Genomic DNA, 15068 nt, shown 5'->3' with positions numbered 1-15068 from the left:
TCAGCCTGAAAAACACTACAGTGATTAGGTAATGTTTTCGCCATTCGAAGTTCCAGATCATTAGAATATACTCCGAACCCCACTTATCCATCCAATTTGGAGCCATCAGTGTAGAAATCTATGTATTCTTTATTCCCCGGGGTCTGTGTGCACCACGCCTCACTGTTGGGGATTAGAGTCTCAAACTTTTTGTCGAAAAGTGGACTCACCAAAGTGTAATCCACTACGTTAGGCACATCTGGCATTATTTTGAGGACCGAACTGTGACCGTAACTTTTTTCCGACCACTGCGATAGCTCGCGCAACCGCACAACCGTTGTTGCAGCTGACTCTTTGGCCAAAATGTCTAAAGGCATTTGATGCAGCATGACATTAAGGGAATTTGGTCCTGTCTTGCCGAATACGCCTGAAATACACAAACACGCCATACGCTGAACATTATCTAAACAAGTCGGTTTCTGAAGTGCCGGCTACCAGACTACAACACCATATAGCATTATAGGTCTAACGACTGCCGTGTATAGCCAATGTACAATTTTTGGTTTTAGTCCCCACTTTTTTCCCATTGCCTTTTTGCACGAGTACAAAGCTACCGTTGCTTTTCTCGCCCTTTCTGTAATATTAAGCTTCCTGTCCAAAATAACGCCAAGGTATTTTGCGCACTCACCAAAGGGAATTTCAATACCCCCTAAGGAAATAGGCCTAACCGTGGGAGTTTTGCGATCTTTGCAGTACATGACTAATTCTGTCTTTGCAGGATTTACCCCCAGACCATTATCTTTCGCCCATTTCTCAGTCATCCGGAGGGCCCTCTGAATAATATCTCTGATTGTGGATGGGAATTTTCCCCTGACTGCCAGAGCCACATCATCCGCGTATGCCACCGCTTTTATCTTTTCTTTTTCTAGAGTAACCAGAAGGCTATTTATAGCAACATTCCAAAGAAGAGGTGATAGAACTCCTCCTTGGGGAGTGCCTCTGTTCACATACCTTTGTATGTTTGCTTGTCCTAGTGTGGCTGAAATACGTCTCTTCATTAGCAGTTCGTCTAACAGCCTGAGTATACATGGATCAACATTCAGAGTTGTCAGTCCATTTAATATCGAGCTCGGATGGACATTATTGAACGCCCCTTCGATGTCTAGAAACGCCACGATTGTGTATTCTTTGACAGATAGTGAGCTTTCAATAAAGCTGACTAGTTCATGTAGTGCGGTCTCAGTAGACCTGCCCTTCGAGTATGCATGCTGTCGTTTCGAGAACAAACTTGAATCGATGGTACTTCTATGATAAATATCTATCATCCTCTCTAGAGTCTTAAGTAGGAATGAGGATAAGCTGATTGGTCGGAAATCCTTCGCCCTCGAGTGAGAGGCTTTTCCCGCTTTAGGTATGAAAACGACTTTTGTTTCCCTCCACATTCCTGGGATATATGATAAGTTGATACATCCTTTATATATCACCGACAACCAGGGGATAATTTTGTCAGTTACTGCTTGTAACTCCGCCGGAGTAATTCCATCAGGTCCGGGGGATTTGAATGGTTCAAAGCTATTTAGCGCCCATCTTATTCTAGTTTCCGATACAATTTCCTCGACAGGAAATGACCGCTGAGCAACTGTGGCACCGCCAGTACATGGTTCAACCGTCTGATTTCCAGGAAAATGTGTGTCCAATAGTACCTCCAGGGTCTCCTCACTGGACGTTGTCCAATTGCCCTCCGATGTTTTAATGAAACCTGGAGCGGAGTTGGTGGATGCTAGAACCTTCCGTAGTCTGGAAGCCTCTGACGTATTCTCAATACTGCTGCAGTAATCATTCCAAGAGTTATGATGAGCCTTTCTCAGTTCTCGCTTGTATCCTCTCAGATTCTTATTGTAAGCGTCCCAGTCCTCAGGGGCTCTGGTGGACTTTGCCTTGTTAAAGAGCTTCCTGCAGGATTTGCTCATATTACTTAATTCCGTAGACCACCATGGTGGTCGAGTTTTCCCCCTTGGCTTCCCTCTAGGGCATGCAGCTTTCAGTGAGATGTTCGATATCGATATCTTGCACATTTCTCATATTTGTCTCTGTTATTTCCGGTATCATCATATTGAACGATTCCCTATACCTATTCCAGTCAGCTTTCCTAACATTTGGCGGAAATATGGTCTTGGTGATATGAACATCAAATTTGAAACTGATGTAGCGATGATCTTTGAAGCTGTGTTCCCTTAAAACCCGCCACTCAGATATCATTTCATTCAGTTCTTGCGAGGCCAAGGTGATGTCCAAAACCTCTTGCCTGTTTTTAGTGACAAAGGTTGGGGCATCTCCCTTGTTGCAAACTACCAGATTAGTACGCAAAATAAACTTTATTAGCGACACTCCCCTTGCATTAGTATCACTACTTCCCCATATACTATGATGTGCATTCGCATCGCATCCCATAATGAGTTTCGTCTTTGTTTTCAGCATCTCCCTGTCATGTCCCATGTAGACCGAAGATACCCAATATTTGCATTTGGCTATTTCTAAACTGGCAACGACAGTGTCTGTATTGCACATTGAAGGAAGCAGAAACAAGTTGAGCTCGTTTTTAGCAATTATACAGGCTCGATTTACATCATTACCAGTATACTGCAATAGTTTAAACCCCGGAGTACTTAATTCACATATTTTTATTCTATAAACATATGGTTCTTGAATAAGAACTATATCTATGTCCCCTTTCATCAGGAGAACTTTTAAGGCAGCACATGCAGCCTTACAATGATGAAGATTTATCTGGAGGATCCGTAGGATCATCGAGATTTTCAACAACCGTCACATCAGCCGTTTCAATCGAGTCATCAAGAATGTCCTCTTCAGAGATCTCGGTGACTCTCGCAATAACCATAGGTTCAACTTTGGTGAGTTCTGAGGCAATAGAAACCTCCTCTCGCATATGGTGTCTATCCATGTCTTCAACTTTGGTATCTCCCTCGATTTCGCAAGAGGTTCCTTTTGCTGATCGTTTTTATATACCTTCATTTGGATATAATGAAAGCCATAACATACACGGCCCTGGGACTTTGCTAGATGTGGCAAAGACTGAGTGTTCAATATAAACACTGCATGCCGTCTTGGTCCATCCCCTTCATCCAAACGGCCAACCTTCCAATCAGCTGTTGGAAGATCTGGATTGCATCGTTTCAGTCTATTTAAAATAGATTCAGGGTCAGAAGTGTTTGCAGGTATCCACGCATGTGCTCTGGGTCTAGCCGGTATGTCTTTCTTCTCGACTAACTCTATAGCAGCTCCTTCCCAAACTTCACCAATTAGTATCAGAGCAGCTTTAAAACATTCTATAGACCTCTGGTCCTCAAATGCGACTAGCTTAAATCGTCCTTGATACAAACCAGCCTCTTGGTGTAGAGAATCTGGACCGGGAAACTTTTACAGCACCTGTGAGTAGACGACAGACAGAGCATTCTCAATTTCCCCCATTTTTGCTTTGGAACCATACCGTCCAATGCTCATTTATTAATGATAGCCATCACAAGGCTGTCTTTAGCAACTGAGGCAAACGATCTTTGATCCCTTTTGGAGGATGGCAGCTCATCGTTCCCTTTTTCCAGTCTCAAGAATTCCTTGAGCCCATTTTAAGGAATCGCTTTGTTTAGCCGACAGCGTGCTTGGGTCGACTGATCCTAACTTTTTCAGGATAAACAAAGCATTTCTGCTTTCCTTGAATCTCTTTCGTGAGGGATTACCTCCTTTTGATGTCGTTACCTTAGAAAAAGTACTACTTGTCAAAGTGTCGCCACCAGTCGACCCGTCTACAGGTCGACTAATTGGGCCTAACTCTTGGTCATTGTCCAAATTTATATATTATCGTTATAAGTTACATTTATATAGCATAGCCTGCGGCGAAGTCGAGTATATACATACATAAATATTTTTCCATCGAATCCTAAAGTTAACGATAACCATTCAAAAGCACATTATATTTAAATTCTAGACAATAATTTTACAACCAACACATAAATTTATTTAGATGTGAACAATTGTTTGCTAGCATGTAACACCATTAATTTAGAAATACAAATAAATATGAATTTTTATTAACGAGTAATTTTGTACTTAATTTCACTTTAAAGGCCGGTATAAAGTTGGCATTATCGCGTTAAAATGGCCATGTTTACCCTTTTACTTTTTTTAATAATTAATTTTAAAGAAAATGAACTTATTCAATTGTTGCTTTGGATCATTCCCCACCAAGTTATAATACAATTTGCCGAAAAGAGTTATAATGTTAATCTGGTTTTACCGATTCGAGTTTTGCCGCCAAACTGAGAAATATTTTATTTTCGAAAGTATCCGTCAACTTGGACTACTTATTAATAAAGAGGAACTAAACTTTGTTTTTATAGATCACACGGTTTAATTTTTCACTGTTTCCCACTGTTTTCATTTTACTGCCACAACTCTAAAGAGAGTACACTGAAAAAAATATTGTCGTGAGGCCAAAGATTTCATGTCCTTAAAATAAGAATACAAATTTTGCTTAGCTTAGAAGACGCATTTGTTTTTGTTTTTTCCTTGTTCAAAAGTCGAGAAGTCGATAAACTTATCAATGAAGTCGTGTTGTCCTTATAATTAAGTGATTTGACTTAAAAGTGGGTATCATAACATGAAAGAAAAAAATTTTTGGACTAAGCTTAACTTGACTTTAATAATTCAGAAAAATTCTTTAAAATTAATGAAATTGTCTGAAATTTGTTGCATTTTTGCATCTTGACTACAACGCAAAAAATCGTTCAAAAATAAGACTTCAACACTTTATTTTAAAGACATTTTTTACTTGAAACATAGCGTAATTTCTACTGGAAGTCTTGTTTTTAACGGACTGTGATAGCATATGCAAAAAAAGTGAAAGAGTGAAAAATTAAAATTTGCTTCGTAAAGTCAAGTACAAAAAACCCAAATTTAAAAGAGAATTGTGTCTTAAAAGTATCCTTACTTGAATTCTCCGCTTCTTCAGCTCGGAATCAATACCAAAATTTGTATCGTAGAGACAAAATCTTTGGAACCGGGTATGCTCTTTTTTCAGTGTATAGTGCCCTTTCGTTAGTTTTATGAAGTGCCCTTTGTAATTTTTATATATTCCACTGTTTTTTTTTTTAATTTCCTTTGGTTGATTATTTTGACTTACTTGTCCTACGTTCTGATTTGTTTTGACGAAAAAAAAAAATTGTGCCCGTAATGCGAAAATGATAAACAAAACTTATGATCTTTTTTCAAATGTCTTTTCTCTTGTTTCCGAATGAGTATTCTCTCCGAATACTCATTTTAATATTCAAATTAAATAATATTTTCACTTAAGCATATCAAAATTTTTGGAGAAGTCTTATATCACAACTTATATATGTTTACTACAAATTTGTACATTTATATTTGTTTATATTCAAACATATTATTTTTCCAATCACTTCTAGATTTTGTACGTAATTTCCAGGTTAGATGCAAAGACGATCCCAGCAAAAAAAGCGTCGCCAAAAAAGTACTGAAAATGTTCTTTGTGGATCCGGAAGTGGTGCAAAATTGACGCAGAAGCAATGAATTTAACATGGGCTTGTCATAGGACGGAAGTCCTCCATTTCAACAGCCGTTGCATTGAATTTGCATCACTTCTTTAGGTGGGATCCGAATTCAATGTTTTGGATGTAAATTAAAATAAATCTGTCATATTTTGTCAAATAAATAATTTTTTATAATTTTTAATGGATTCCAACGCTTGTCGGAAACGTTTGACCTCAAATATTTTCAAAAATTCACAATTTTTTCAGATTGGATTTAGAATTTTTGTCCACAAAATTTAAATGATTTGTACCATTTTATGAATTCTTACTCTGTTTTTAACCTATTTGAAACAAAAAAAGTTAAAATTATCCCTTAAAAGTATGAAAAAACTAAGTTATAAAAAATTGAATTAAAATAAATAACATCATTGGGAGTGCATCTTCTGGAAGTGCTTTTAAGTTGTGCCTTTGGAAGAACTTCCAATTTTTTTGCTGGGATGTTAATAATAAAAATAGGGGAATAATGCATATTGTAGTTTACTATCTTCGAAATAAGAGTTTTCTGTGCCAATTAAACAAAAAGTATTGGTGACAACCACAACCACTAAATTGGAAATAATAATTTCTAATTCAAGTAGGTTGAAAAACTGGGTATTAAGTTTAATTTTACTGAAAACATAAAATGTATGTTTTAAATGTCGTAAAATTATATTTTAACGCGGTAAGTATTATTTCTTTTGTTAGTGTAACTTTCCCAAAAATATCGTGTTTGGACGTTCGTTGTAATATGCTTCTGTGCAAACATTTTTTGTATTAAAAAATTTATTCACATAAACATATTATGGTGTAACATGTTAACATATCGATTGCAAACATATATACTAGTTTTCAAACACAATATTCTTGTACCCACACATATTGTGTTAAATTTTTTTGTCCCAAATATCTTATTTTTGTATCCAAACATATAATAAAAAACACACTTTTTCCTCCGTGTGAACAGGTATAAAAAACCAGTAATTTTTCACTTTAAGTTATTCGTATCTATGTAAAATAAAAAACACTTCTTTCAATGGCAACTTGAATTTCAAAACACATACGTGAAAGCCAATCTTTTCGAGATTGGAAATTGTTCCAAACTATTAAACGTATGAATGGTAATAATATTCTAAGAATCGATGCTTTAATGAGTAAAGTTCTGCAATTTATCTAAATTTAATAGTAAAATTGTATACAAAACTACAATCTAGTTGTGAACCATGTAATATGTGTAAACTAATTAAATTTAGTTTTCCTCACCTGTTCCAAAATTGATTAATTTGACATAGTAAATCCATGTATATTATTTCCATTTTCTCAGAGCTAATATTCACAAACATTAATAGAAATTTTGAACAAAATCACATTGGTAGAATTAAATTTTCCACATTTTCCAATTTTAAAAACATTTTCTCTCACTCCATGTACAATCATCTCTTGGTGTGAGCAGTAGCAATCTCAAAGTATGATTTCTTCGCCAATTACGGAAAACGAAATCTATGACACTTGTTCAAACATATAACAGAATACGCCAGCCATCATACACACATTTTCTTTCAATATTGTAAATTTCTCATATAATATTTTCATGTTTCCCCATTTGAATGTATGCACAAAACAGTTTCTCACATCCGTCCGAAAGCCACCTTTATCGTTTCGCGGATAGAATATGTCTATTGGTGCACATAGACAGACAATACTTTCAGTAAGTCTTAACGAAAGTTAACAGAAAATATTGCTTATATTTTTACATTAAGCGCTGAATTGTTACCCCTCATTTCTGAGATTTTAAATATGCGATATTACTAACATGCGATATATATTCCTATTGCTACTTCTTTGAGAGTGACATGCGCAAATGACATTCATTATATTCAGAATAACTTGTAACATTGGATATCTCTTTATACCCAGCAGTTTTCTTTAGCTCGTTGCTAAAGCAGTTCATCCCCTCTATATCAGCGGTTTTCACATCGTATTTGCTTCCGTAGCATGAATGATGTCAGGGATGTAAAAGTAGCTGAAAATCATCAAAATATGTTTTTTTTTTTGTCAGAGACTCCCAGAGCTATTTGTAATTTGTTAGTTTTTACTCAAGATACACAAAGAGACCTATTAATACTAAAAAATAATTTACGACGCATAAAGGAAATTTTCCTAATGAACTTCATTTGCTTCCTTCCTTTGTGGTGCAATTTAATGAACCAAAAAATCGTACATATAGATTTATATAGGTAATTTCGACAACCTGGATATTAATTTAAGGCAAAGACAATATACTTAGAAGATAGTAAATGGGCTTGCGTCATACCAAATGTTGCATTGACGGCGCTAGGTTCATACATGTTTGTAATTTCCTTTATTTGCATTTTTTAAATGAAACAAATATATACGGCTGTAAGTTCGGCCAGGATGAATCTTACGTACCCTCCACCATGGATTGCACAAAAACTTCTACTAAAGACTGTCATCCACAATCGAATTACTTGGGTTGCGGCCGATGGTAGGGCATCTAAAACTTCCTAACATAATCTCCTAAATTGTAAGTTAGTCCATGCGGGATATATATTAGGCAAAACAAAGGCCGATTAAATACTTATATATAGTTCTTGACCGGTATATATAGGGAAGAAATAATTACGAACCGATAAGAACTTTTGTGCGGTAATTATAAAGACAGAATTGAAATATGGGGGTCGCTTTATATGGGGGCTATATACAATTATGAACACGATTCTACCAAAAATGGCAGATTTTTTACTGTTTGGTAGATTGGTAGGTTTCTTGATGTTTTGGAAGATTTCGCAATATATTCCTCTCCAACCAAGAGGTGCTTCATAAATTTTCTATAGAAATAAAATTGTGAAAAAATTTTCTATGGAAATAAATTTTTAACAAAATTTTCTATAGAAATTATGTTTCGACAAAATTTTCTAAAGAAACAAAAATGTTGACAAAATTTTCGATAGAAATAAAACTTTGACAAAATTTTCTATGGTAATAAAATTTTGGTAGATTATTTTTGGGTCGAGTGGCAGTCGTGATTATGAACCGAAAAGGGCAAATTTTTGTATGATCTGCTTATCTCGGGGCTATATATAACTATAGATCGATACGGACCACTTTTGGCATGGTTGTTATCGGCCATATACGTGTACTAGCGCAATGTACCAAATTTTAGCCAGATCGGATGAAATTTGCTTCACTTAGAGGCTCCGCAAGCCTAATCTGGGAGTCCGTTTATATGGGAGCTATACGTAAAAGTGGACCGATATGGCCAATTTGCAATACCGTCCGTCCTACGTCAATAACAACTACTTGTGCCAAGTTTCAAGTCGATAGCTTGTTTCGTTCGGAAGTTAACGTGATTTCAACAGACAGACGGACGGACAGACGGACAAGGCTATATCGACTCAGAATTTCACCACGATCCACAATATATATACTTTGTGGGGTATCAGAGCAATATTTCGGAATGACAAAGTTCATATACCCCCATGGGAGGGTATAAAAATTATCAATGTTCAAGATGGGCGTTTTTACCGTGAAATTTAAAAATTTTAAGAAATTCGGAACTATATTGTGGGGAATACTAATTTAATAAAACGTTAATGCTTCAATTGGGTATAACTTTAGTTAATTTTGCTAAACTACACAAAAAATTTTGCTTACACAAAAAAGTCAAGGAAACTTTCTCATATTGTAGAAATTTTTACTAAAACATAATAATTGACATGACCTAAAATAGAGTTAAATTGGATTTAGTGCCCTGAGTTGAGATGAGTTTTAAGTGTCGTAGTTTTCCCTAAAGAAGGGTGTTAAGTTCGAGTTAAGCAGCTAAAATAAATAAAAAAAGGGAATGATGCCAAGTATCAATTCAAAAATTTGTTTTCTTGAAATTTTAATATTTCTATGATACAGCCAACTTAATACCGTCTCTAAGGCTAAACATGAAACAAACGTATTAATTACGCCGTTTTTTTAATATTTTGTAATAGATTTTCTATTATGGCCTGTTATTGTATATCGAACGAAAGCTTTCTTTCGTATTCTAAACGAAAGAAAATTGATTTTTGTTCCTTTATTTCGAAAGGCAAGTCACTTTATATTTTGTTGCGAGTAATAAACGAACATATACAACATGTGTCAAAAAAAGTAAAACCATTGTAAACATTTGAATGAATTTTCAGGCCAAAAATTTTAAAATATTCATTTTTGATAATCAATATATTCTCATACAAACGAAACGAACTTTCAAAAATAGAAAATCCCAAATTCATTTGAATTCTAGTGGCTTCCTTTCTTTCGAATGGGTTTTCCTTCGATATTCCCGATTTTTCTAAATGTTTCATAAATTATTTAGTCTAAAAGATACATGTTTAGATAGTATATTTTAGTCTGTTTTCGAATGGTTCAAATGAAGACATTATACCAACTTTATATTTGTATCATCTTCGGCTGATGTCCTTTTTGCTACATAAATTGAAATGTTGACGGTTATCGTCGGATAATATTTAACGCATTTACATTTCTGGATTTTTATACCCACCACCATAGAATTGTGATGGGGGTACAATAAATTTGTCATTCCATTTGTAGCTCATCGAAAAATTGATTTCCGACTATATATATTCTTGATCGGAGAGAAATTCAAATTCATAATAAAGCTATCTTGCTTAAGTTTTGCACAAACTCGTTTTTTGTCTTCAAGCAGGTCAAGTTCGAAGACATCCCGATTTGGGGCCTTGGGCTTCTAGAAACCGTATTTTCTATGCCTGAAATTGGAAACCAAGAAGTATTTTAGAACCATAAATAAGTGTGCCGAAAATGGTGCCTATCGGTGCATGGTTTGTTATAGCCCCCATATAGATCGATCTCCCAATTTGACTTCTTGGGCTTCTAAAAACCATATTTTCAACCCGATTTTCCTGAAATTGGAAATCTATAGTTATTTTTAGGTCGAACCCCCCTCTTTGGGGGGGTTCTGACTAATTTGGTCGACTCAATCGAATTGTGGGAGAAGCAACTAATACTACATATGGAATTGGTCGTTACTCCCTTCTTCATTCGGTTGTATCTCCCAACCTAAATAGCACCCACAACCGAATTGTAAGTTAATGTTGTTTCCGCAAATTTCTGTATTTTATATTTAATGTTAGCTTCACAGGGTGTAAGTAAAAATATTATATATAAATACAATACATTATTATCAATCAAAATAAACGATTTTGTTGCCTTATGTTCTTAAAATATTTAAACAGTTTTCCTTTTTGCTGGTCGAGCGTAGAATGTAAGAAAAATGGGGCTTAGCTCGCCGGATCGGGGAGGGTCCTTGACCTAACTAAAAGGATTCTTAGCAACAACAGAAATCAAAAATATATACATTCTAAGACTTAAAATCATTTTGGCCTAAATATGAAAAAATCGAAATAACCCGCAACCGATGACATTTGGTATATATCTGTATATGGGCGAAAGCTGTTTTTATCGCCAGGACGCTTTTATCAAAACCCACCCTCTACTCTAAATGAATTACGCGCCCGAAATATTTTATTATTCATTTCCCTAAATGTTTGTTTCTTTGTTATGAAAGAATATTATGTTAAGTATAAATATCACTTAAGCCATTAAAGCAATGACTATCAAACTTAAATGTTACACTAAGACGAGAGAGCTTAAATTATGTTACAATTAATGTTAGTTTTAATTCATAAAATTTAACATAGCAGATGTAAAAAAAAAGAAAACTTAGCAGAGTAGTTTCTCAATTCTCTTCCGGCTCCATTCGGAACAGAGCATTGACTTAATCAAACTATAGGGTAAATTGTTTGTGTTGAATGGAATGCACATGCTGCGTAGTTGTTGGTGTAAATGATGAGAAGACTTTCATTCTTCTTTTATGTTCATTGATCTCCAAATTAAAATGTAATACGCAATATCCAATTTTTTGGCACTTTTGTTACTTCTCCACAACAAGACAATTATTTGGAATTTCAATTTTAAGGGCAGGAAGGCCTTTGGCCTATAGAAGGCCTTGACTATTTTATAATTTTCAGGTATTTTTGTATAGATTTTTTTCTTGATTTTCCAAAAAAGTAGTGAGAAATAATTGGTGTATCACTTCCAAAATTTTATCTTGCTTGGGTATTAATTTGTATTTTTTTTTTTTTGCGCTTATTGTTTTACATCAATGCAGGCGATCACTTTGAGTTTGGGTTATCCAAAGACATAAATCTTTGGACCACATACTGTACGGGAAAAATATTATCCAATGAAAAATGAAATTTCCATAATTCATTCTTTAACAAAAAAAATACCTTAAAATTCCTTTAACTCGCGTGATAAAGTTTAATTTTTTGCAGCTTAAAATTTGTGTATATCTTAACCACAAGTGGATTGCTTTGAATTTATACTTTTCTGTTTTAATTAACTTCACAGCTCGGCAATCGTAAACTTTTGAGTAAGAAAAATATAGAAGTTTATACTTTGACGTGTAAGAGAGGAAAGAACGAACCGGAACACGAGTTATTTATGAATGACATTTGACCAATCATATGATATTTCATCTTCGGAACAGTTGATGTTAATCATTTACACTGATTAGATAGATAGATACCTGCAGAGCGTTATTTTTGAATTTTTATTTAATAAATGTTCATTATTTTCATTGAAATAAAAATACGTAATTATGGAAATTTTTAGTGTTGGACACACGCCTCAAAAATTTTATAGATATATTTTGTTCTATGTAGATAAAAAATTGGACTAAAAAACTGTAACAAACCTTCTTTGAAAACCGAAATGCTGAGGTTGGAAATAAGGAAAAATAGTTTTTTTTTTTTTTTTGTGGGGCTCGACTACACCCTGAGATTTCAAATAGCCGGGCTAATATCACCATTCAAGTTCAGAAATTAAATCGCTTTTATGTCTTTAGCGTGAAAAAGGCCAATATATTTGCCATTTAAGGTTTCTAAATGGTAAAGTGAAGATCCCTGCCTTTTGCGTATTCTACATTTCAGATATGGTGGTAATAATTTCGCATTGACACCTTTGATTAAGTCACTTTGGGTACGATTTTTCCTGAATACTTCCTGCCCTTCCTTAAACTGAATATCCTTGCATCGTATATTGTAAACTTTTGAAGCTTTTTCGTGCGCTATGATCAAATTTTCGCGAATTTTGTCGTGTATCATGCCAATTTTGGTGTCATTAGGTACAAAGTTTATCTGGTTGTCCTGTATCGATTCTAATCGTTCTAAGATGGGGTATGCAGACCCATGCTGTACCATATTGGTCCCAAATAAGCCAAAATAAGGAGAACACTTCAAAGATTCGTGGTAGTCACTTCGTAAAATACTGGCTATCTTTGACACATATTGGTCCCAGTTAGATTGTTTCTCTTTTATCATAACCCTCAATTTTACTAAAAATTCGCGGTTGGTTCGTTCAGAACAATTAGCCTGTGGAGAATATAAGGCTGTTTTTATATGCGTTATGCCATAGGCCTTTAGAAAATCAACCATTTGAGATGATACAAATTGTTTGCCATTATCCGTATGTATATATTGTGCCACCCCAAACTGGTGAAAAATATTTTCCTCAACGTAAGATATAATAGCCGCCGAGGTTGCCTTTTTCAGTGGTTTGAGAAAAATATATTTTGTGAAGTGGTCTAAAGCTACAAAAACCATACTATTGCCCTGCCTAGTTCGTGGATATGGACCTAAAAGATCCATATAGATTCGCTGGAATGGGCGTTCTGTTTTCATCTGATGCCCCATAGGGGGTTTCAAAATCTGATTTGTAGGTTTCACAGATTTACACGTATCACAATCAGCCACAAACATTTTGACATCTTTGGCCATTTTAGGCCAGAAATATTTTTCTCGTATTCTGTTTAGAGTTTTTGCAAAACCACCGTGACATGAGTTAAAGATATGACAATTTCTTATAACCTCATCTCTCATTCCTCGGGGCAACCATAAACGCCATAATAAATCTTCCTCCTCACATTCCCCTTTTCTGAATTTCACCCTCTGATAAACGAATCCATCGGAAATACAAGTATCTGGAAAATTGTCCCGAAATTGTTCAATTTTGTCTTTAAGGTCATTATATTCCGTCGATGAAAAATGATTAGAATTCAAGTCAATTTCAAATGGCATTTCTGTCTCTATTTCCTCCACGTCATGCACTCTCGAAAGGGCATCTGGCACAATATTAGCAGAGCCTTTTCGATATTCGACTTCAAAATCAAAAGACTGCAGCTTAAGACTCCACCGACCTAGTCTTCCGGATAAGTCCTTTTGTGACATGAGCCATCGTAAACTACTATGGTCGGTGATAATCTTAAACTGAAGACCCTCGACATAGGGTCGAAATCGTTTAAGACACACTATTGCGGCCAAACACTCAAGCTCAGTCACTGTGTAATTTTTTTGCGCCTTGTTAAGTTTTTGAGACACATACGCTATGGGGTGCTCCTGCCCGGTACAATCTGTCTGAACTAATACACCGCCTACTCCTACTCTCGAGGCATCACATTGTATAGTAAATGGTCTAGAAAAGTCCGGTTGACTCAATACAGGGGCCGTTGTAAGGGCCTCTTTTAATCGTGTGAAAGCTAACTCCGCCTCTGGTGTTATTCTAAATTTCTCGGTTTTCTTTAGACAGTCGGTCAGTGGTGCAGATAACTCGGCGTAATTGGAAATAAATTGACGGTACCAACCGGTCATGCCTATGAATCTTCTAATCTGTCGTGCAGTCTTCGGTAAGGGAAATTTAGTTATCGCCTCTACTTTTTCTTGGTTAGTTCGAAGAGTACCCTGGCCAACTATGTATCCTAAATATTTTATTTCTTTCTGGCAAAATCGACTCTTCTCGACGTTTATAGTCAAATTAGCATAATTCAAACATTTTGCAACTTCCCTTAACACACTTAAATGGGTATCGAAATCTGATGTGCAGACTAAAAGATCGTCTAGATATATAAATACTTTTTCACGTAGACGACTGGGTATTACTTTATCCATTAGTCTGCTCATTCTTTGTGCAGCATTGCAGAGACCGAAAGGCATTACTGTATATTGGTACAGTGGCCTTCCAGGTACTGCAAATGCCGTTTTTTCTTTTGAACTCTCATCTAAGGGTATTTGCCAATAAGCATCTTTAAGGTCAATGCCCGAGATATAGTGAGTGTCCTGTAGTCTACTTAAAAGTCCATTTATGTGTGGCAAGGGATATGCGTCTTTCTTTGTCAATTCATTAAGCTTACGCGAGTCGAGACAGAGCCTATTCTTCCCAGGTTTTCTGACCAAAACAATAGGGCTACAATAAGGGCTGTTACTCTCCTCAATAACGCCTAAATAAAGCATCCGATCCAGCTCAGCATAAGCCTCCTGTTGTCGAGGCGGAGACATCGGATAATGCTTAATTTTGAATGGCGGAGAATTCCCCGTATCGATGTTATGAGTCTCTAGGCTAGTG

General features: G+C 35.6%; 1 protein-coding gene across 1 annotated transcript in view; it reads right to left on the bottom strand.

Moving 5' to 3' along the window:
• Positions 1-7245, bottom strand: part of LOC142239842 (uncharacterized) — a 214059-nt gene extending 206814 nt beyond the window's left edge. The window contains exon 1 of the mRNA XM_075311600.1: positions 6843-7245. The gene's annotated coding sequence lies outside the window, so the exon portion shown is untranslated. The remainder of the gene's footprint in view (positions 1-6842) is intronic.
• Positions 7246-15068: the final 7823 nt, after the last annotated feature.

Source organism: Haematobia irritans, chromosome 5 (assembly GCF_050003625.1).
Source record: "Haematobia irritans isolate KBUSLIRL chromosome 5, ASM5000362v1, whole genome shotgun sequence".
In the NCBI taxonomy this organism is placed as follows: domain Eukaryota; kingdom Metazoa; phylum Arthropoda; class Insecta; order Diptera; family Muscidae; genus Haematobia; species Haematobia irritans.
This window is presented reverse-complemented; position numbering and strand designations above follow the sequence as displayed.